Genomic DNA, 24,673 nt, shown 5'->3' on the forward strand with positions numbered 1-24,673 from the left:
TTTCTTAGAAACTGAAAAATACGTAAGGAATAGTACTAACCTTCTAGTCACGTTTCGTCTACATAAAACGTCAAAATCAAAAGAAAACGATTACGAAATCAACCAGTCGCATACGAACACATACCTACATTTGTGGGTCTCCCGACAAAAGGAGGGTGGACCTGTAAATTCACCCTTGTCCGTTCTCCCGTTCGTCCGTTCGTCTGACCGCAATTTTCTCAATAACTACGCCTTTGAAATTTTAAAATTTTGCACAAACATTAAACATGATATGAGAAAAAGTAACAAAACGGATTTTCCGGGAAAACTCCGGTTGCCCCCCACCCAGGGGGTGCCTTTCGTGTTAAAGTGGCTAAAATTGACACTTTCGTGCTTATTAAAAAAAAATGATACCTTAGATTTTTATAAAACTTTCTGAAAAGTTGTAACTAACTGATTTCTATATACTTTTGTTTGTCTGTGCTTCGCAATAATCTTGGGTGTGTCGTAGGGGCTATTGTAGAGCTAATAAAAAGACTCCGTTTTGTGGACTATTTTACCATAGTTGTCTAAAATTTTCTGTGTATGTCTATTTAGAAATTTTGAGTAGTGCTGAACTCAAATTTAAATATATTAAGGCTTTGGGGATTCTGGGGCTAAAGGTGGGGGAAAATAATGGACTTAGTCATTCTCCCCCCCCTTTTTTTTGTATGGTGCAGAATTCAAATTTACATATGCTAAAACCTGAAACTGCACGATTAGTTCATTTTCACCAGGATTTGATGTAAGCCTCTGGAGAGAACAAGTTTTTCAGAATCAGAAAGAGCCACACTAGAAAAATTAAAGATTTTGTGTTTTGTGTATTTATCAAGATTTGTGTTGTCCGAACCAAATATATTCTTAATAAGTAACGGCAGATCTTCGTTGAATTTCAGTTGTCAAAAAAACAAATATATAACAAATAAATGTTGTCAAAAGCTAAGTTACTTTTCTACCTAACTGGATGATTTTTTTAGTGTTTTTATTTAATGTAAAGTGTCTAAAAGCATAGAGTGTTTATCGATGTATTTGAAACATGCAAATGTCGCGCGACTCTGTGTTGAATACATTTGGGGAAATGAGTATTGTTATCGCGCACATTACGTAGCGCTCCACACCTGTTACCTCGTACCAGACTTATATGACCGCGATAATCAAAAGTTTTTTTTCTGCTTTGTTCGATGCCCACGCCTTGAAACTCGTGAGAACGTTATTTAGATTCTTATTCATTAAACACTTGACGACGCCATCGTCGTCGTCGTCGTGGTCATAGTTGTTTCAAATTAACTCGCCTTCTTCTTCTTCTTCTTCTTCTTCTTCTTCTACTACTACTACTACTACTTGATAATACTTGGTTTGATAACGGGAATAAAGATATTATTGATAAAATTAGTACTATTTATTATTATAACACTAATAATTATAATAAAACTAATAAAAAACAATACAAGTTACTGTTATTTTACTACTAATAATCACAAAACAATAAACTATTACTAATAATAAGTAATGCGGTATTCCAGTTTATGCCACAACAAGAATTTCTAGAGTATACCAAATTCACATGCATATATGCAGTAAGTGTATCAGAAGTCGCTATTAAAAGAAGATATCTCACTACTGATGCAATTCTCTTTCTATATAAAAGCCAAGTACGTCCAAGGATGGAATACTGTTGCCATATCTGGGCAGGAGCTGCTAAAAACAGCCTATCCTGCCTTGACAGAGTACAAAATAGACTTCGTGGATTAGTGGGGGATGCCCTTTTCTCTACCCTGCAGCCTCTCTCCTACAGAAGAGACGTTGCGAGCCTATCCTTGTTTTATCGTTATTTCCATGGCAAGTGCTCGTCTGAACTCCAATCTCTGGTCCTCCCTCGCTAATCTTTCACGAAAAACATCCGTCTAGCTGAATCCACTGTGAAAAATTTTCCCCACTCTATATCTGTGCCTAAATCAAAACGTGGATTCCATGAACAAAGCTTCTTTCTTAGAACTGTACGCTTGAGGAACGCTGTTCCGTCTGCCTACTTCCCACCGGACTACAACTTGGATGTCTTCAAGTCCAACGTTAACAAATTCCTAATGAACCGCCCCCTTAAGTAAACACTTCATCAAATAACGTACTGCACTTGAAATCACCCTTATCCCTGAGTGGCTTCCGGGCTTTGATAAGCGGTGATCACTGTGTAAAAAAAAAAAATGCGTGATAAGAACTTGAATAATTCAACTTACTATATTTCGGAGCTCCTTGAAAAATGCAATTCAAACCCTATTTTTTTTCAATTAAAGGAGCAAAGACCAAATTAAAAAAAAAAAAAAAAATAACAGGTTCAATAGCAAATTATGCAATTTTTTTAAAAATCGGTTTTCTTTAAAAAAGACTTAAAGAAAATCAACGAAATTTTACTTACTTCGATTATAAAAAATATAAATAAATTCCAAAAATCACTTACCTATAAAAATACTATTCAATGGGTATGCCTATTGTTCATTGTTAAGAATTTATTCATATTTATACTTGTATTTCATGCCCTTTTTAAATAAAATACTTTTTTAAACAAGGATTCCAAAAAACGCGAACTCAGATGTTTTTCAATGTTCAAATAAAGGGAGACAAATGTCTGATTTTCTTCTGGTGGCTTCGAAGCGCCACAATTAATGAATCTTTCTATTGCGTGCTGTAAACCAAAATTAGTATTTTCGGGCTACCTTAGGTGAAAAATGAACACATTCGCTTATCAGTTTTTGTCGTTAAAAAACCCCACTCAACCGATTTTTTTATTCTCTTAATGAAATACGTGAATTTTTGATTAATATATTTTATTTCTTCTTTATCGAGTGATTTTTTAAATATCTAAAAAAAAGAAAACATTGAATGAAATAGAAAAAAATGTCGCCAGCGTCCGATATTTTCTTGACAATCTAAGCATAACATGAGCTTTCACTAAAAAAAAAATCAACGTAGTTTAAAAAAAAGGTTTTACACTTTGGACTTTACAGGTAAATTTAAAAAAAAAACACTTCTTTTTTGTTTTAAATTAGAATATTTTATTTATTGATCTTTTATTTTCAATTTGTGATATATAAAACTTTGATGAGTAAATTAATTATTTAAATTTTAATACACATTTCAAAATGGTGGGCGTGAATTAAAAAAAAACGTTTGTCTAAAATATTATATTCGGTTTATTGGAAACAGCATAAAACTACACATTGACACTGAAAATATCATAAAAATAGAAAAATTATGATAGATTTTTAAAGTTTAAAAATTGAAAAAAATTTAACTCGTAAAATTCAATTGATTTCATACGTAAAAAAATGGCCGCATGAACGCCCGCCGGCACTTTGTAAACACTGTTTTTTTTTTTTAAATAAAAAATAATATTTTATTTTTTAAACAACTTTAATAGTTTATTTTGGAAGTATAATCCATAAAGAAAATAAACAACACACTTTAAAAAGAGAAATTACGAGGTTTTTATATTTTATGTAAGGGGTGTCAAAAATTCCCCTAAAATTCTGATGCACTTATATATGCAGCATTCCGAAGTGATCACCCACCTAGTACTGACCAGAGTCAACGCTGCTTAACTTTGGTAATGTTTATCGTAATTGTTGTGTCAATGTGATTATGCCGTGCATATATATATATATATATATATATATATATATATATATATATATATATATATATATATATATATATGTGTGTGTGTGTGTGCGTGTGTGTGTGCGCGCGTGCGTGTGTAGTAGTAGTATTAGTTGTATGAGGCTGTGAGTATTATTACACGTAGTGGTAATATTTTTATTATTATATAAATATGTATCTACATATATATAAGTGATGCCTCCATTCTGTCTCAAGAGACAATGGACACTTCTGTAAGGGTAGCTGCGTGTGTAAGTGTGAGGCAAAGGTTGTGAAATCCCAGGCACACCACCTTTCCTGAATCGGCTTGGGTCCAGCGGCAAGGAGAGAACCAAGACTGACTGGAAACAATGCCGAGATAAGCGATTACATACTACACCTGGAATTCCCGCATGGTCAGCCATTTTAGTACTGACCAGGCTCAACGTTGCTTAACTTCGGTGATCTGACGGGAACCAGTGTGTCAACGTGATATATATATATATATATATATATATATATATATATATATATATATATATATATTTCATCAGTGGTGAAAAAACCGGACTAGAGTGCTCAATGTGTAGTCAGAGCAGTATATAGGAAATTTATTGCTGTGAGTCCAGAATGAATTTACATATTAATCCGCTAGGAAGATATCCTTAAAAGATGAGGAACTATCCGACCAGCCTCGTCATTCATTCTGGACTCACAGCAATAAATTTCATATATATATATATATATATATATATATATATATATATATATATATATATATATATATATATATATATATATATATATATATATATATATATCACGTAAACACACACACACACACACACACATATATATATATATAATTCAAAATGGCGTAATGGAAACATTTTAAAGGTATATGCAGTTTCTCTTCCACTTTTCGGATTTTCATGTCAAATCACACTTCAATTCCTTTTGACGGATTGATTGTTGCTATTTCTTCTGATGAATTAAGGGCATAATAGATTCACTGATTGATATAATAATTGACTGACTGATTTTGCGCTACGACACAGATACTGTCAAGAATTGTATGAGTCAACTGCATTAAAGGAATAAATTGTAAGATGGTCAACATTATGAATTCTGGAATATAGTTTTTTGTCATTTATTCTCTCTCTCTCTCTCTATATATATATATATATATATATATATACATATATATATAACAGTGCAAATATTACTACTATTTGTAATAATACTCATGGCCTATTACTAGAACTACTACTGCTGATACTAATATTACTACTACTACTAATGATAATATGAATACTATGAACATGTCATTATGTGTTCATTGCACAGGCCGTTATCGTCCCACTCATTGTGTCGGTCCAAGGTTTTTGTTCAATTCAGTCCCTGTCGCAACAAAGAATTCTCATTCAAAGCAAAACCGCAAGTTCTCAAAAAAAAAAAAAATGTATAATCAAATAATAATATTTATTAACAAGTGTTATACTTTTTCCCAAGGTTGAATGGCAGTCTTGCAGCATAGGATTTTTGATTGACCAAATCAAAACACGTAAGTCCCATTAACACTCTTTTACCTAAGAGTCCCAAGAGCTTAGGTCCTGGATATGACCTTTAACTATATCCGATGGTGAGACCCCAGCTTGTGGGCTTTGGGGAGTGGGGAGCCACCCTTTAATTGCAATTGCTCCCAGGTCCATTCTGACCCGGAGTGGTAGTACCTGTTAGGGTCCCAATTATGGGTTTAATAGAAACTGATTTGAAACCCCCCCCCCCCAAATATATTCTATTAAAAATTGTTCTTAAAAATCAGTTGATTCGGCATTAAATAACCTGAATATGGTTGATATGTCGTAAAACAAAAACAACCAACCAACCAACCCAAAAGCTTAATCTACACGGAGGAGCATACCTCTGAAAAACCAACTGCCTCTGTTCAACGTTCAATCCCTCTTGGCCGCCGCTCTTCCAATTTCCTGAAATGTTTTCACTGATTACTAATTCTAGCCTTTGTCAGTGATCACTATTCGACCACACAAATGTTGACCACTTACAATATTTTTCCTATAATGAATAAGGTATGATTAAAAAAAAATAAAAATGGAAGGTTTGATTTATAGACAAAATTAAAATAACTGATCAATCAAATGGAACGATGCTCTGCTCTCGACCAATCAGAAACCGGAATCACTCCATAAAACAATGGATTTTTAGAATTTGCACGCATAATTTTTCGTATCCACACGAGAAGGAATTTTACTCTTCGTCTACAAACTTTTATAATTCAAGACTTCTATGGCTTAGCTATCCAGCGGGGAAAAACTCTTTTCTTCAGCTAGGGATTTTTATTCCTGCCCCCCCTCCAAATCAACGGGAATTAGAGTATTCATATAATGCTCCGGTACTTGTTGATTTTACGATGGGAGCTTAGTTCTGTGCAGTTCTAGAAGGTCCACCCTCTCAGGCCTTACATCTATCTCAAAGAGGGGATTAGTTTATTGCTATTCGCCTGAGGTTCTCTCACCGGAACTGCCGACGGACTGCCGACGGACTGCCAAGGCACTTTTCACAGATCAGAGTGCTCCTCTTTGGGGAAACTGACTCTCTGTGAGAAGAGGTTAGTTTATTGTTAATCGCGTGAGGCGTCCTCGTCGGGGAATGCCGACGAGGCTGTCTAGACACGTTTTACAGGTCAGAGTGCCCCTCCTCAGAGGCGCTGACTTCTCAATCCCACTTTCCAACCCTAGTGTCTAAGTTCTTGCAACAAACAACACTATTCTCTTCGCTTCTAAAACTGAACTGGTTTTTAACTAAAAATATCTACTGGAGACAACGGCCAGGGAAGTCTCAATTTAAAGGGTTTATCTGCAGATAAGTTTTCTCAAATACGTCGTTCCCAGCACGATCTCCATCTGGTGAGATACTTATTTTATTTCAAACAAATAAAACGTCTTCTGGGTGGTTGGACACCAGCCAGAGATGTTTTCGGTTCTCTGTGCCAAGCATCTATCACCTGCAGCATCCGCGATTCGTATGCACAAGCAAAACATGATGTGCATCAGGTTAAAAATACTGGCGATATTAATACTAACACTATCACTATTATTAAGAATTAACAAGACCCATGGAAATTCCAAGGGATGAGAAATATATTGAATTAGCAAATAAAGCTGATATTTTTCTGTATAGCGCAAATTTTTTTTGGTGGGGGGGGGTGCAGAAAAACTAATAACACACAGAAAATATGAGCTTATTAACATTTTTATGAAAATAGCGCTCATTGTATTTCAAATATAGAACTGACTCAAAATGAGATGAATTAATAAATACTGATAAATACCTAGAAAGTAATATTATGCTACATAGTTCAATACAAAATAATAAAATTACGTTGTAAGAAACAATTTTTAATTTTGTCTTTCAACCCAGCACCTCTTGCCAGACTATGTTCCTTTTTTGCCCTGTTTATTTCAGATGTTCCCTTTTAATGTGGCATTTCATTGACTTCGTTATTCGGGGAAGAGTTCTTTTCTTATACCATTACAACTATGATCATATATTATTATTATTATTATTATTATTATTATTATTATTATTATTATTATATTACAAAACGAGGCTACTTCAAAAGGAGGTCAATCTCATATTCTTGTTCGAGCGCGTGGTTCAGTGGGGGAAGACGTGGCTGGTTACCTTTAATGCATCTAAAACCAAACTCCTATCTTTACATCATTAACGCTCTGATAACCATCTGGCATCAATTGAAATGGATGGCCCTCGTCTAGGAGAAGCCCCGTGTTTTGACAAGCTTCTGGGTTTGTCCTTTACTCCTGATCTGAAATGGAACACGTACATCAAGTCTGTTGCCAAGGTTGCTGGAAAGATGGTGAGATCCTTCTACCGCTCCAGAAGATATCTCACTACTGATGCAATTCTCTATCTATATAAAAGCCAAGTACGTCCAAGGATAAATACTGTTGCAATATCTGGGCAGGAGCTGCTAAAAACAGCCTATCCTGCCTTGACAGAGTACGAAACAGGCTTCGTGGCCTAGTGGGGGATGCCCTTTTCTCTACCCTGCAACCTCTCTCCCACAGAAGAGACGTTGCGAGCCTATCCTTGTTTTATCGTTATTTCCATGGCAAGTGCTCGTCTGAACTCCAATCTCTGGTCCCCCTTCGCCAATCTTTCACGAAAAACACCCGTCTAGCCGAATCCACTGTGAAAAATTTCCCCCGCTCTTTATCTGTGCCTTAATCAAAACGTGGATTCCATGAACAAAGCTTCTTTCTTAGAACTGCACACCTGTGGAACTCTGTTCCGTCTGCCTGTTTCCCACCTGACTACATCTTGGATGTGTTCAAGTCCAACGTTAACAAATTCCTAATAGACCCCCCCCTTAAGTAAACACTTCATCAAATCTCCACACTAACGTACTGTACTTGTAATAACCCTTATCCCTGAGTGGCTTCCGGGCCTTGATAAGTGGTGACCACTGTGTAAAAAAAAAAAAGGTTGCTATATTAGCCTTTTTTATATAAGCCAAATTTCGAGAATTTGGCTTTTATTGTGTGCACTTTGGCTTTCAGAAATTGTATTTGGCATTTTTCAAAGCCTAATGTGTAGTCTAATTCAGGAATGAACCAGCATAATATAATATAGATTGCAACAAAATTACAAATATTAATATTACTGCCAGTACTTGACGGAGGCTATCGACATGAAGGCCACATCGATTTACCGTTCGTACTGGGATATCCTTTACTTTATAATAAAGACTAATGCGTATTTATTTGTATATAAGTAAATATATGTGTAACAGAAGGTGGACGCGCGTATGACAGTAGCAGCAGATGTACGATAGCCAATGTATGCAAACGACGTGTGCGAGGTGACGTCACACGAGGAACAAGGAAAAAAGATTATAAGAGAAAAACGTGGCACGAGAGGGACAAAAATAGACGCACTACACACGTGGCATGATAGCGACAGAGAAGGGCGTGTCCTAAACGTTGCCGGACAAAGATAGAGTACACCGTGTTCGACATAGCAGAGTCTTGTTAAGCACATTGGATTACGAGAAGACTTTTGAACAAAAGACAAGGCGTTATTCGAGAAGTACCTGTAAATAAATGCCTGTTGTTTCAACTGAAATCAATAGAGTAGAATTCTTTTCTTGTCTTTGTTTCCTTGTGACTGTCTGCATACAACGTTTTGGTCCCGAATGTTGATGTGTAACGACTACGTTACATATGTACTCCCACCCGTCACGTAAAAGTTAGTAATTAAGCAAGTAATTAGCCAAACAGCTGCCTCAAACTTTATAAGAAAAGCAAATGTCTTTTCTTTTTGTCATAAGAAATGATAATAATTTATGTAAAAAAAGTAAATTACTAGAAATAATTCTATGACATTGGCGAAACATAATTGATGTCCATCATTTTTGACGAAGAGTTTGCATTAGTTTTATAAACAATTATTAATTATGAACATATTAAATTAGATTAATTGAATTATAAAAAAAAAAACAAAAAAAAAAAACAAAAACAAAAAAAAACAGAAGTAACCGAAACATTCAAGAAATCATCATTATTATTTTTTGTATCTTCTGCAATGGTTACGTAAACAGACGAAAAAAGCCGACGCGACATCTGACAGATACGACAAAATCTAAAAACAAAAGTGTAAAACAAGAAAATAGTTACCCGAAAGAATAATAATTATATGAAAAAACAGAAGATAAAACATTTTGTTTTTTAAGACATTTTTCAAATAAATCTTTGGTTTTTATGACGGAAAAACTTTGAAACAACTGTCAAAAAAAAAAAAAAATGATTTTTTCTTTTTCAAAGAAAGTTAAGTATTGGAACAATTTTTGTTTTGTTTCCCTAAATCTTTTTATTGATGTTTTATTTCTTTCTTTCTGTTTATATTTGGTTTTGATTAATCTTAAAAATATCCGTTTTACTTCACACTTTACTAGTGTCTACTTATTTACAAACATACGTAGAGGAACACTTGAATATCTACTGGGAGGAATTTGAATACCCACTGGAGGGAACTTGAATGCTACTTGGCAGAACTTAAATATCTCCTGGGGAGAACTTGAATGTCCACTGGGTAGAAGTTGAATGTGTCTCGGAGAGAACTTGAATATCTAGTGGGGAGAACTTTAATGCCTACTTAGGAGAACTTGAATGTTTAGTGGGGAGAACTTTAATGCCTACTGGGGAGAACTTGAATGCGTACAGGAAAAATATAATACCTACTGGGAGAACTGTAATGGATACTGGGAAGAAGTTAAAAACATACTGGAGAGAACTTGAATGCCCACTGGAAGGAACTTAAATACATACTGGGAAGAAGTTCAATGCGTCCTGGGGAGAACTTGAATACCTACAAGGGAGAACTTTAATGTCTACAGGAGAGAACTGAATATCAACTGAGTAGAACTTGAATATCTCCTGGGGAGAACTTGAATGTCCACTGGGAAGAAGTTGAATGCGTCTCGGAGAGAACTTGAATATCTAGTGGGGAGACCTTTAATGCCTACTTAGGAGAACTTGAATGTTTAGTGGGGAGAACTTTAATGCCTACTGGGGAGAACTTTAATGTTTAGTGGGGAGAACTTGAATGTTTAGTGGGGAGAACTTGAATATCTAGTGGGGAGAACTTTAACGCCTACTTAGGAGAACTTGAATGTTTAGTGGGGAGAACTTTAATGTCTACTTTCAGCTGCAATGCACCGTTCCCAACATCTGAAAGACCCCATGTAGGTCCTCTTGTATGAGCGTGTCAGTGACCCTCGTCACAGCCTCTTTCATCTCCTTAATCGTCTCATAAGGACAGCATATAAGGTTTTCCTTATATGGCATTCTAGCTGGAACCTTCTTTGTCCTCAGGGCCGCTTCATTCAACTTAAGACAAACACACACAGAAACAGTCGCAATTTATATAAGAATATAATTATCTATTTATTTTATAAAATGTATAAGGCATAATCGCGTTGACACACCAGTTCTCGTCAGATCACCGAAGTTAAGCAACGGCGAGCCTGGTTAGTACCAGATGAGTGACCATTTGGGAATTCTAGGCGCTGTGTATGCGCTTATGTCGGCATTTGTTTCTAGTCATCTTATACACTTCACTTGCCACTGGTATTTAACAATGTCGACTCAGGAGAGGTGTGGTTGGAGATTGCGCACCTCCTGTCAATAAGACTTTCACGCGCGGGCAACCCTTCGTGGGTAACCATAGTCTGTCAAAGATTTATGGAGCCCATATGGTATACAATATATATATATATATATATATATTACAATATTAGCATACAATTTACATATCCTACAATTGATTTTTGCCATTACTTCATTAAAACTAACTAACTAATCTTAGCTAGTGCTGAGGGAGGGGGTGCGACCATTCCATTCATTTACAGAGGGACAGAAAATACGTGCTCACCTCATGGCAGTCCGGACAGAAAGAAGTCGATAAAAGGAGGGAATCATGGGATTGCATTTTTTTCTGTGTATCCCTCCGCTTACGGCCAAATTACCACCTGGCTATGCTGAAGGGTGTGTTAACAACCACCACTACCGGGGCACTAAGGTATAGTGCCACAATGCAATGTTTAGATGACTTGAAGGATGAGTCGACCAATAGACCAAGATCTTTTGTTTCGTTTACCTTCTTGAACAGAAGTCAGATTATGGTAAAACTGCAGTTTATCAATCTGAGCATAATGCAATTAAAATTTAGATGTGCAGACGATAAATATAGTTTTATTATTGTCCTTGTTAAACTGTTTCGAGTTTAAATCTATTTAGTATTATGTTTGTAATCTTACTTAAGAACCCACTTAAAATATGTATATATGCTGGGCAAATCATTATAAAAAAATCAATGGAGTCTTCACACAAACGGAAGTTAACGATTATTTCAACATATGTACATATTTCAAAAGATTACGAGCGTCGACATAAGTCGCATCCCATATAAGCGACTTACTGTTTGTAAAGGGAAACACCAACACGCTATCAGACCTTTTGTCATTTCTTTCAACCGATGCGGACTTGTCTGAGGATCGACGGAAAGAGATCTCAATATCGTTGAGAGCGCTATATCTAAGGAATCTTCCGGCGTTCATACTACATAAAAGGATGCGGAGAAGCGATACGAGAGCCGTTCAATGAGTAATGCGTCTGATCCATTTCTCATAGCAGTGGAGCCACGAAACTTACCACAGTTATTTTTTTTTGTACATAGGAATAACTCAACATTATGCATTTCTCCCATCGTTTAATGCATATTTGGAGACTGTTTTCGTAGACCCCGACCAACCACAATGTGACTTCGGAAATCAAGTTTGCATAATCTTGGAAACCCCTCCCTTTCAAAGAAACAAAAACAAAAACAAAATCAAAAACAAACAAGCAAAAAAAAAAATTACTGGCTAGAGAAGGGATGATAGTCATATCTGCTTCTAACCATGGGAAGATGTGGCACCAGGCTGGAAGGTGGGAATGGTAGATCAGTGCAAAAAAGATAATGCACTCTGACCCCACAAAATGCCTGATCAACTCCGTCAGCATTCCCCAGTTGACGAACCTCAGGCGATTGGCAATAAACTCACCCCATCACAAAAAAGGTAATACCTAGCAGGGTGGATCTCTATCCAGGACAGATAACCCGTTCTCTCAGAACAGGTCCAGAAGATGCCACAACGACTCATCCTCTGTTGGACTGATAATCGAGAACATGCTATCGACTGGTAGCTGTATGTCGAGACAGGAAACTTAAGAAACAGGAGTCGAACTGTTATATAGTGAGATGCCTTGGGATCAATATAAACTAAAATATCTTACCGCAGGATGTCCAGCCTTCATGATGAAAGAATGGAACAATTATGAACAAATAAGAAAATCACTCGCTGTTACATATACGTTTATTAAGGACACACACACACACACACACACACACACCTAACGACAATTCAAACATAGTACATGAAAGGTTAGAAGTCCAAGTATGATAACTGGAACAACGGGAATGATGCTATTTCTCCATTTTGAAAGTCACTGTGTTTTCCTTCCACTGTCTACTTCCGGTCGTTGATCTCACGAGAAGTCGTGAGAATTTAAAGTTTAGGACTACGGACAAGGGGAGGCAATTTTGCACAAATAAGTAAAGAGTTACTCCCCTTTGCGTTATACTTTTGTATCGTCCTAACACGAACGTTTTACAATATTCGTATAACACGTAGCTTGTTGTGCATATACTTCTGATGCTACACATTGTCAGTTTCATACCAAGTCAAAAAATGAGCAGAGGATTGAGTATAACCTTTAACAAATTTAACTTACAGATAAAAATAGTGAGGTGGAAGTGTTTGGAAAGTCTATGATGCTAGATACATTTGTTTAACACCCCCTCATCCTCAACTATCATGGCCGACTTGCCAGGGTGATAAGCCAGACTTTCTTATTGCATTGGGATTTTAATGTATTTTCTCGTTCTAAATTATGTCTGAAGCTTTACATCTTTACATTCTCTCTACTTTAGACTTCGTCAATAGACGTGAATTTGATTATTACATTGATACTGTGATGTATTCTCCCGTACTCAATTATATCTGCTTCTTAACTCCTTTATCATATCAAGTGACACCTTACATGTTTCAAACCCCACTTTTACGATTGCCTTCGAAAAATTGTCTATGTGATAAAACGGTATGTATGTAAATCTAACAGTTTCTACACCATTGTCGTTGTTTTTTTTTTGCTAATGAGTAACCGCTTATCAAGGCCAAAAGCAACCGGAAGATAAGGATTAAAGAAATGGATGGATTGTCAGTTGAATGATGAAGAATGTCCTGAGAGTAACGAACATGATTAATGGAATTGAACTAAATCTGGTTACTTATAGAGAAGATATTTAGAGTTGAAGACGACCATGTTGTAGGGAAGCAGTGCCGTGGTAATGTATTCCACGGATAAAAAGTTATCGGAAAAAAACATGCTCATAAAAAATCCGTCGGAGTCTATGGACACGAAGGAAGAAAGAAAAGTTCTTTTCGGTTTTGGTAGGACGATGAGCTCTTGTTATGCATGGCTGAAGAGGGGTAAATATAGATCGGAACTCAGTCGAATAAATTCCATGGAAATAACGAGTAGAAAAAACTAAAAGCGTCTGTTACGTACTTGTGTCTGAGGTGGGAGATATGAAAGACACAACAAATATAAAAAAAAACTAAAAACTCAGAGTTTCAAAAAAAGAAATATTTATTGCACATAATGAGATGCGCCACTTTACAACTCATGCTCTCTATCGATCTAAGTTATGACCACAGGACCATTGCCAAAATGCAAATCCGAACGGTCCAAAGCTTTAAGACACAGCTCAATGAGGTTTCCGGCCACGGTTTCTAGTAAGGGCCACATCATGCCACCTCACATCTTCGAAGTCGGCTCCAAAGTCAACATCAAAGTGTACTTGGATGTGCTGAAGAGTGCAGTGATCCCCTGATGCAACCAGGTGGCCGCTGGTAAACCCTAGGTGTGACAGCAGGACCCGGCGCCGGCCCACAAGTCCAAAGAGATCCAGGCTTGGTTTCAGAAGAAGTGCTAGGACTTTGTACCCTTCTCCCACAGGCTCCCAAGTCTCACCCACCTGAACCTGCTGGACTACTTCGTTTGGTCATACGGCGAGAACATCACCAACATGACCTCCCACAACATCAAAGAGAGCCTGATCGCTGCCATCCGTTGAGTATTCGCCGAACTCCCGACAGGGCTTGTGAAAAAGGCATGCTACCAGACCCGGACACGTCTCGAGGCGGTGATCGAGGCTGAAGGCGGCTACATTGAATAGATGTCAGCTCTATTACATATCTAAGTAACCTGAATTGATTTTTTTCAATAAAATTTTTAAAATAAAGAGGTAGACCTCCCCATTTAGAAGAGGTTGAGACTTGTGAAACTCTGGAGAATGCCGGACAACTATGCTTGTGTTATTTGTTAATTATTATTGTATGACCGGGCATCGGCGGCCGACCTTGCTGAAAAGAAGAGTTAAGTTATGAATTTTATTATTTTCTTATAAAACCGACATATGAATCTGATTGTTTGGTGAAAGTGACAATTGACAAATTTGATGTCGTTTTGAGAAACGTAACGAAATATAATTTCGTTTCTGAGGCCAGACGAGAATAACCAAATCGTTTAAAAAAGATCACTGATCTGCTGAGGCCATTTAGCCATGAAACAATGGATACTGGGTCCGTGTCAAAAGCCATAGAGTCAAAAACCGGCGAGAACAAGACGAATCCCGCATCTCACAGTACAATGTAATCGGTCACTTTTACAAGATCAGTAAGAATGAAATATAGTTTGCTTGAAGCATTGCTGTTAAATAAATGTGGAGGGATATAAGACGGATATAGCAATGCAGGGAACCGCATGTTAAAATGATGTGACGTATAAGCTTTTTTAGGGCGACACTTTTATCATTCCCCCTGTATTTTGTAAAAGGAATTTGATGTGTAAGTTCGTTTGTATGGACTCGACAATGGCCGGGTCGATTTTTATGAATTTTCACATGAAGGAACTTTATGTGCCTGGCAGTGTTCTCAAATAGATTTTGTATCGGAATGTCTTCGATAAGTATCAGTAATTGATAATCAAAATAATCTGATGAAAGAAGGAACAGGCGATTTTGACTAAAGTTAACACCTTACACAGCCTAACATCATAAGTGCGTTTGTAAAGTTTTTTTACCATACAAGCCGAGGGGCCCGACATATAAAATCAACAGTAGGTTCTTTTATATGACAGGCACTCGTTCGAAATGAATGTTTCTGTTTAAAGCACAATTGCCCCATGATACTTGACGTTTCATTTTAAACTTAAGTTCAGCCATTATCACCGGACAAGCAGTAAAGCCAGGCATATAAAATCAACAGTAGTTTCTTTGACATGAAATGAGCGCGTTCGAATTAAATGTTTCTGTTTAAAGCACAATTGAAGCATGATACTTGACTCTTACATTTTAAACTTTAATGCAAGCCGTTATATATAAAAATGATTTTATAAGATCAACATTAAGTTATCTACAGTGCAATGTAGACCACACTACATTGTGAACTTAGTCACTGCGGGGAGGCATATGAAACATCTGTTAGGTGCACCGTGATGGGTCCCGAATTAGAGCAGGCAATCGATCGATTAGATTGAAAAATGGTATATTTCGCAGATTTGGATGACAATAAAAATATGTGAGTGTGAAAGATTCGTTGATCATCATTCAATCCCGGGCAGCGTCGGGTCTACCTGCTAGTAATATAACAAGGTTATTAAGGTATATGAACACTTTTGGATAATACAGTAGTAGATAGGAATGTTCTATAGTTTAATTTTTTGCACAACTGTTTCAGTTTTAGACTCCAACCACTTAAGGCGCGTAAGTCTCGACAGGAGTCAAGCAGTGACGAGCACCTGTTAGCGCACTGATTTAAAGCCCAATCACCGATGGGTTGGGATGGATTAAAGTTTCCCTACCGTTTACATGCGAGGATAAATAAAAGTTTGTAAATAACAATATAGCTATGTATATTAGACAGTTTCATTTTATGGTTTAAGAGTGAGAGCAAGAGAGATAGAGAGAGAGAGAGAGAGAGAGAGAGAGAGAGAGAGAGAGAGAGAGAAGAGAGAGAGAAAGAGAGAGAGAGAGAGAGAGAGAGAGAGAGAGAGAGTGTGTGTGTGTGTGAGAGAGAGGGGGGTGTGTGTGAGAGAGAGAGAAAGAGAGAGAGACAGAGAGATGGCGAGAGAGGTGAAGGAGAGAGAAAGAAAGAAAGTGAGGGGGGGAGGATTGGAAATAATAAAAGAAAGAAAGAATAAAAAAGAGCCAATATGAAAGGATGAAACCGAAAAAGAATAAAATAGGGAAAGAGAGAAAAAATGAAAGACTGAAAAAATGAAAGAATGAAAAAATGAAAACATGAAAAAATGAATGAATGAAAGAATGAAAGAATGAAAAAATGAAAGAATGAAAACATGAAAGAATGAAAACATGAAAGAATGAAAAAATGAAAAAATGAAAGAATGAAAAAATGAAAGAATGAAAACATGAAAGAATGAAAAAATGAAAGAATGAAAAAATGAAAGAATGAAAAAATGAAAGAATGAAAACATGAAAGAATGAAAAAATGAAAGACTGAAAAAATGAAAAAATGAAAGAATGAAAAAATGAAAGAATGAAAACATGAAAGAATGAAAAAAATGAAAGAATGAAAAAATGAATGAATGAAAAAATGAAAGAATGAAAAAATGAAAGAGTGAAAAAAATGAAAGAATGAAAAAATGAAAACATGAAAAAGTGAAAGAATGAAAGTGTGAAAGAGAGTGGTCGTAAAAAAAAAGAATGGGAAAAAAAAAGGGAGTAACTGAGAGATAGAGTGTAAAAGAGAGATAGGGGGAGAGGGAGGGAAAACTAGAGAGAGACGGAAAGAATGAGAAAGGAAAAGGTAGATACAAAAACAGAAACGAGAGACAGTTAAATAGAAGGCGACAGACAGGTAAACAGAGAGAGAAAGAGAGAGAGAAAGAGAGAGTGAGAGACATGGAGAGAGAAAAAGAAATAAGAAGAAGAGAGAAAGAAAGAGAGGGAGATTGGTAGAGATAGATAGATGGATAGAGAGAGAGAAAGAGAGAGAGAGAGAGAGAATTAGACGTAAGCAGTTTATTTTTGTTCTTGTTTCTCCTTTTCTCTTTTTCATTATCTGTGTTTGTCTCCCTCAACGCTTGCGTTCTCTCTTTATTGTTTGAAACGTTGAAAAAAGTTAGATAAGAAAAAAGAAAAGCATCGCAAAAAAATAAATAAATAAATAAAAATGTAATCATATACAGAAGGGAAAGAAGAAGAAACAAATTTTGTACTGGACAAATTGTTCACACAAACCCAGACACACACACGCACTATATAGTTAAAGGGTGTGGTGTGTCTGTAGGGGTGGGGAGTTTGTGTTAACAACGTCATTTTTACTACAAAGCCCAAACAGGTAAGAGAGAGAGAGAGAGAGAGAGAGAGAGAGAGAGAGAGAGAGAGAGAGAGAGAGAGAGCCGGCCCGACGAGACACGCATAAACGGGTCCAATGTAAAGTTCGTTAGCGGGGGAAAAGAAATCAAATTCAGGTAAGTGTCTTTTGAAGATTTATTCAACATGATATATATATATATATATATATATATATATATATATATATATATATATATATATATATATATATATATATAAAATGCAGGTAAGTTCATGTTTACGGTGAAGCTATAGAGCTCAATGATAAATAGAGTCCTGTATTTGGTATACAACTTTATTATATTTGTATAAATAAAAGGTATATTTATCTGTCTCTCTGTTTCCCCCACTCTCTCTTTCTCTCTCTCTCTTCATATATATATATATATATATATATATATATATATATATATATATATATATATATATATATATATATGTATGCTCTGAGGTATGCAATTAGTTCTAGTGGCGATGAAAGAGGAGGAACCAAACACCTATTACCCCAGGAACCGCTAATTATTGTATGTTAGAATAATCATATGAATATATACAGTTATAATAACGTAGTTGGACACTGCAATTATTTACTCATACAGAGACTACGTATATATATATATATATATATATATATATATATATATATATATATATATATATATATATATATATATATACTAGCCGGCCGCCCGTCGTTGCCCGGTGGTAAAATACACATAATATTATATTTTAATTGATTTAGAATTCTTATTGATTATAAACAGAAATACCGTAGACATTAATCGTTACGTTAAATTCCTTAAACAAAAACGAAGCAAAAAAAAAAAAAAAAAGAAACTGAGATGTGCATGCGAGTATTATATATATTTTTAAACAGTTCACTTCTTATAGGAAAAAAAAATTCCTGGAGCTGAGATCGAAACCAAAAGCTAAAGACAGTGAATCAACTACGATAACCATTACACTAACTTGGCATGATTTTTTCACACGAACTCATACTTGACATAAGTATGATATCATGTTTAACGACCGCACATGCGCAGTCATGAAACAGTTAGCAAACAGAGAAAAATACGACGACTCTCACGTATTAATTTTTCAATTTTGACCCCTTAAAAGCCCTTTTTCCTGATGAAAACGGATTAACAAATTTCCACATGTCTGAATAACCTATATACCAAATTTCAAGTCTGTAGATAAAAATTCCGTTGAGTATATAGGCTTAGAAATGCCCTCTCACAAACATATTCTCACTTTTATAGATATAGAGATAATAATAATAATAATAATAATAATAATAATAATAATAATAATAAAGTCGTATTTCTGTCTGCTTGTTTGTTTGTTCACAATTTGATTAATATAGACAAAAACTACATTCGTTCACAAATAGATTTTAATACTGAATACAGTCTTTTTTTATACATCTTTATTCCCGTACGATTTTTATATATACCATTTTTTCAAAAAGAATCAGCATTCGAGAGGTTATCTAATTTGCATATTACACTCAATAAAATGTGTTTTAATAATTAGCTCCAAATTTAAATGATAATTAGTACTTAGAATTGTTTCAAGTATTCTATTTAGAAATATTATATAAAGTTGATTTATTTAATTGATTTTTAATTTAATTTATATTTAATTAAATTTATTTTTTATTTATTAGTATGACCAACATCAGCTGCGTTAAAAAAAAGGTTTCATTAAACCCATGAGTTATTTCGCTTTAATGTATGAGATTTTGTTTGCTTTTTTGAATTTCATAGATGACGATAGCTATATTTTACGCTTCCAAAAATCAAAGATGTGGTCAACTTTAAGGAAAATCATAACAACTGAGGATATGTACTGTTAGTATATATATATATATATATATATATATATATATATATATATATATATATGTATAAATATATATATATATATATATATATGTATAAATATATATATATATATATATATATATGTTGGTTGGTTATTTGGCTGTTTTTGTTTTACGGCATATCAACCCTTTTCAGGTTATTTAATGCTGAATCCAAAGATTTTGAAGAAATCTTTTTAATAGAATATATTGCGTGAAGTAAAGTTAAAGTTCTTACATTTTGATGAACAACCATTGTTGAAATTCACCTGAAATATATATATATATATATATATATATGTATATATATATATATGTATATATATATGTATATATATATATATATATATATATATATCTTCTCTTCTTCTCTATATGAATAAAATGAACTCATTTTTTTTCTCTATATAAATAAAAGGAACTCATTTTTCCCCTCCAACTTTGACCTTAATAGGATTAAAAATCATGAAATTACATGCCAATGTAATGCATACAGACTGTAGCACATTATCTGAGGTTTGCTATAGGTCTATTACCTCTACAGTTCCTCGACAATGATACATTCCTATATTTTTTCCGGTTAGAGCCCACTGCCAAAATCGCTTATATTCAATGGAAGTTGCAACATCTTTTCTCTCTATTAGATTCCTCCTTTCCCCTCCCTCCATTTACACCGCAGCGGATGCGTTCACAAGGAACACTACACTTTTTCCCCTGATTTATGCTTTCTGTTTTTTCCATAATAAAATAGAAAAAAGAAACCAAAAACAAAATGCGAAAACGCGATTGCTATTATTGTTTTCTTTTTGCTTTTTTTTTCGTTAGTGTAAGACGCAGTCTGCGAGACTAACCGGATTTTACTTCCGGTTTTAACGACTCTAACCATGAAATCTAACTATGACCTTTACACAAAGATTACAATGCAACGATATCGTGATTTCACTTGCATTACACTTAAATTAAAGTTAAAACAAATAAATTCATTTAGAATTCGAGAAAACAAAAACATTCATTTAGAATTCGAGTGTGATGTGACTATAATTATTTTCCTATAATTATTATCCACCATTCAAATAACATTTTCAATATATGTGCTGAAAAGCAAAATACGTGTTTATTCACAGCTGAACATTTTGCTAACCGCATTTCCTTTACGCTGATGATATGAGCCATTACTGAAAATCCATGGATTAAAGACATTAACAAACCCCCTCTATATATTCCTTGCGTCAAACAATAAATTCTTAATTTGAATATATGTGTTTATATTTGGATTTTCAGAATTAAACTTTAACCACTAAACTTTACCTCTTTAGCTAGGATCATCCTGAAAATATTACCTCAAAGTAATATCTATCAGGATATTTCACCTGATCTTTAATATGTGTCTTATCACACTCGTGAGCAAAAAAAAAAAAAAAAAAAAAATGGGTCAAACAAATTTTATACATTTTATTGCACTAAAAGCTATATTGAACAAAGAACAATTGAACAAGGAAACTTAAACGAGACTAATAACACAGAACAAGACATTTACTTTAATAAATGCTTAGGATTGAATCGCATTCTCTTTTGATTTCTTTAAAAGATCAATCGTTTTAGACATGCTCTCAACCAAAGTGAAACACTGTGAAGAGTAGATGCTATTCCATTCGCCTTGCACAGCTTCTCACAGTTTGTCATTGTTTTCAGAAGTTCTTTCGGCTAATCCACGAGATATTATAGACCAAATATTCTCGACTGGGCTTTGACCTGGCCAAACAGGGCTTTGACCTGGCCAAAATATCACATCAATTGAATTATCAGAAAAACATTTTTTGTGACTTAAGCAGTATGTACAGGGGCATTATTATGTTGAAAAATAATGTTCTGGGATATTCACAGCTTCTGTATACTTGGTAACACTCCTGTTTCTAATATTCGAATGTATTCCTTTGCATTGATTGACTTCTCGCATTTAATGAGTTCCCCAACTCCTGCTGCAGTAAAAGTTCCCCATACCATTATTTCTCCATTCACGTGTTTAAATGCCGTTTTTTATGCAACTTGGCCAAAATATTTCCCCAGTTATTCGATTACACCGTTCGGGAGCATCGGGAGCATCACTAACAAGGCAAAATCTTGATTCATCTAACCAGAAAACATTCCTGAATCAGTCTGTATCTTTCTTGCCATAACACGAGAAAAATCTCTTTCTGTCGTTGATGTTCTTCTTAGATATAAATGGTTTCTTTGCACACCGTTTAGAGGAAAATCCCATTTCTTCCATTCGTATATATATATATATATATATATATATATAAATCCGTAATCCTGTCTGTTTGTTTGTTTGTTTGTTTGTTCACAATTTGATTAATATATACAAAACTTCCTGCTGAAAACGGTTATTTATATAAATTTTATTTACTATAAGATTTTCTATATAAATAAATAGCATCACGATCAATATATATACACTATATTGAAGGCAATGTACATAATAGAACTAATCTAATTTGCATATTATATTAAAGAAAATCTTTTTAAATAATTCGCTCAATTAAAATGACTGATTATAGTAATGTAATTGATGTAATTGTTCTATTTAAGAGTATTATTTTAAAGTTAATTTATTTAAATTATTTTAATTCAAGTTATTTTGTACTATTTGCTAAACTGGCACATTTTAAGTAATTTTCACTGATATTTCACTTCCGGTTTGAATAAAAAAAATATCAATTCTTTGCTTAAAAAAACTAAAGTAATTACGTGTTTACTTTTTTAATATCCAATTTTGCTGTTTTGGATTATTTTACTAAAGTAAGTAAAGCTTCATTATTTTTCAAAACTATTTTTGTTTCTTTGTTTTTCGATATTTCGTCGATATTATTTAGTAAGAGTGTTTAGCAGAAAAGCCAACAAACGACTACCCGAAAAATAAATATACAAGAAATAAATGTTACCATAGTCAATAAAAGTTCAGTTCATGTTTTTTTTGTTTTAAAACAGTCTTTAATGCTCTTTACTTGAAAAAATTTCAGCGAACCGAAAGTAAAACGAAATTTGAGGCGTAACTACTTAAATGAATTTTTATATAAACTACACATGCCATATTCGAATATTCCTCAAGCAACAACAACAAAAAATAAAAACCCCGGAAAACACTAAAAGATGTTTATAAATATTCCTTACATTGACGGAACTCTCTTAAATTGTTAACACACAATACTCAGGTGCCCCTCCTTCAATTTGAAAACGGGATCTCCATTTCAAAGTCGCTGCCATTTTGATTTTTTTAAAACCGGTTCGTGAATTAAAATAACATTTTTCTCATAAACTATTTAAAATACAAACCAATGAATTTTTCTACCATAAAAGTAACTTTTATGACTATGGTAACACTTATTTCTTGTATATTTATATTATTACATATATAACATTTTCTCTTTGTCAGGAAACATCATTTTGTTGGTCACTCTTGGCTACGAATGGAAATAAAGTTGATATAAAAAATATATTTTCGCGAAAATTATCTTTACTTTCATCATATTTTGCTACTGACAAAAATAAAATTGTTAGGATTGAATACGTAATCAATCAAATCGATTGAAATTAAAAGAAACAAAACAAAACAAAACATCACCGAAACAGAATTTAATTTTAATGTAAGCTGTTAACCGCAAGAATAAAACTCGAAATAGATAGCCGTTATTTCACATCTAAAATTATGCACGGAAAAATACAGCGTCATGCCTTTTTTAAAAAACAAAATTTCCGGAGAATATTTACTTTAACTTTTTCGTTTAATACCCATTTCAGAGCCATGCCCTGATGCCCTCTTCAAATAACTTTCACATTAAATAAGAAACAGAGTGAATTAGTCAAGAATATTATCAGCGCGAAGGACATTGGAGACATTCTTTTCGTGTATTAATAGAATGAAACATCATATTTACACAGGAAAAACTCACAAATATTTGCATGAGAATATTATTGAAGTAGAGACACTTCGTATTTTTGTTATCTAATTTACATAATCTTTTATTTTTATACTTGTACAGCAAAAAAAGAAATAATAAGGTTAAATAATGCGCGACAATATATATATATTGTCGCGTAATATTTCGTTAATTCACTACCCACACAGCAGCCGTATAGCGTAATGGTTAGAAGATTTGACTGTCATTTGGGCGGTCAGTTTTCGACCCTGGCTTAAGGTAGTTGCCTGTTTAACCGCACTGATAAGCTGCGGAGCAGCGAAACAGTACTGTACATGGATGACTATATATATATATATATATATATATATATATATATATATATATATATACATATATTATAAATTTTATAAAAGTTTATATATATATATATATTATCAATTTTATAAAAGTTTATTTTTAAAATATTGCTAATTTCAATGTATATCGTTTTCGTTTAAAGGGTGGAGACTGTAATGATAAAAATTGGATCACAGTTGATTTCGAGTAAATCTCAATGTATCTAATTTATAGGTGCAGAGCATATATAGTAAAACACTTTGTTGAAATTCAAAATAAAAACTAAAACAAAAAATTAAAAAATACGAAATTAGGGTTTATAACACAAATTTTGGTTTGCACGCTGCCTAAGATGGCCAACTTGTAACAAGGTGGGGATAGAATTTCCTTTCCCCAAACGTAAACACCAGGTTTATCGTGTACAAAATTAACTTTTTGTTGGTAACATCGAATGGAAATAACATCTGACGAATTGATGAGGATATGAGACTTGAATGAAAGCATAAAATCATAACATTGCCATCCCGTGAACGAAACAGCTGTAATTACGAAATCCAAGATGAAATAAACAAAAGTTACAAAAAAGTAAAAGTCTTTGAATTTCTGTACTATATATATATATATATATATATATATATATATATATATATATATATATATATATATATATAAGGTTAAAGGTATTCAGAAAATAAACCCATGAATTATAACGAGGTAATTAAGAGTGCTCAATGAAAAAGAAAGAGCTAAATATAATATTTTTATTTATATAGACAAATATTACATACTCGCTACACTAAGCATGCTAATGTTTCTGAGC

The 24,673-nt window shown here is 34.1% G+C and overlaps 1 protein-coding gene, 1 long non-coding RNA gene and 1 pseudogene across 6 annotated transcripts in view; 1 reads left to right on the forward strand and 2 right to left on the reverse strand.

Moving 5' to 3' along the window:
- Nucleotides 1-24,673, reverse strand: part of LOC145252610 (uncharacterized) — a 188,389-nt gene that overhangs the window by 107,374 nt on the left and 56,342 nt on the right. The window lies entirely within an intron of this gene.
- Nucleotides 4,040-4,157, reverse strand: LOC145252906 (5S ribosomal RNA; annotated as a pseudogene).
- LOC145252609 (uncharacterized) overlaps nucleotides 17,159-24,673 on the forward strand; it is a 148,904-nt gene continuing 141,389 nt past the window's right edge. For all 5 annotated transcript variants that reach the window (XM_080112315.1, XM_080112318.1, XM_080112317.1 and 2 more), the window contains exon 1: nucleotides 17,159-17,849. The gene's annotated coding sequence lies outside the window, so the exon portion shown is untranslated. The remainder of the gene's footprint in view (nucleotides 17,850-24,673) is intronic.

The sequence above is a fragment of the Euprymna scolopes genome, chromosome 29, assembly GCF_053919585.1.
Source record: "Euprymna scolopes isolate OS-2025 chromosome 29, ASM5391958v1, whole genome shotgun sequence".
Taxonomy (NCBI): Eukaryota; Metazoa; Mollusca; class Cephalopoda; order Sepiida; family Sepiolidae; genus Euprymna; species Euprymna scolopes.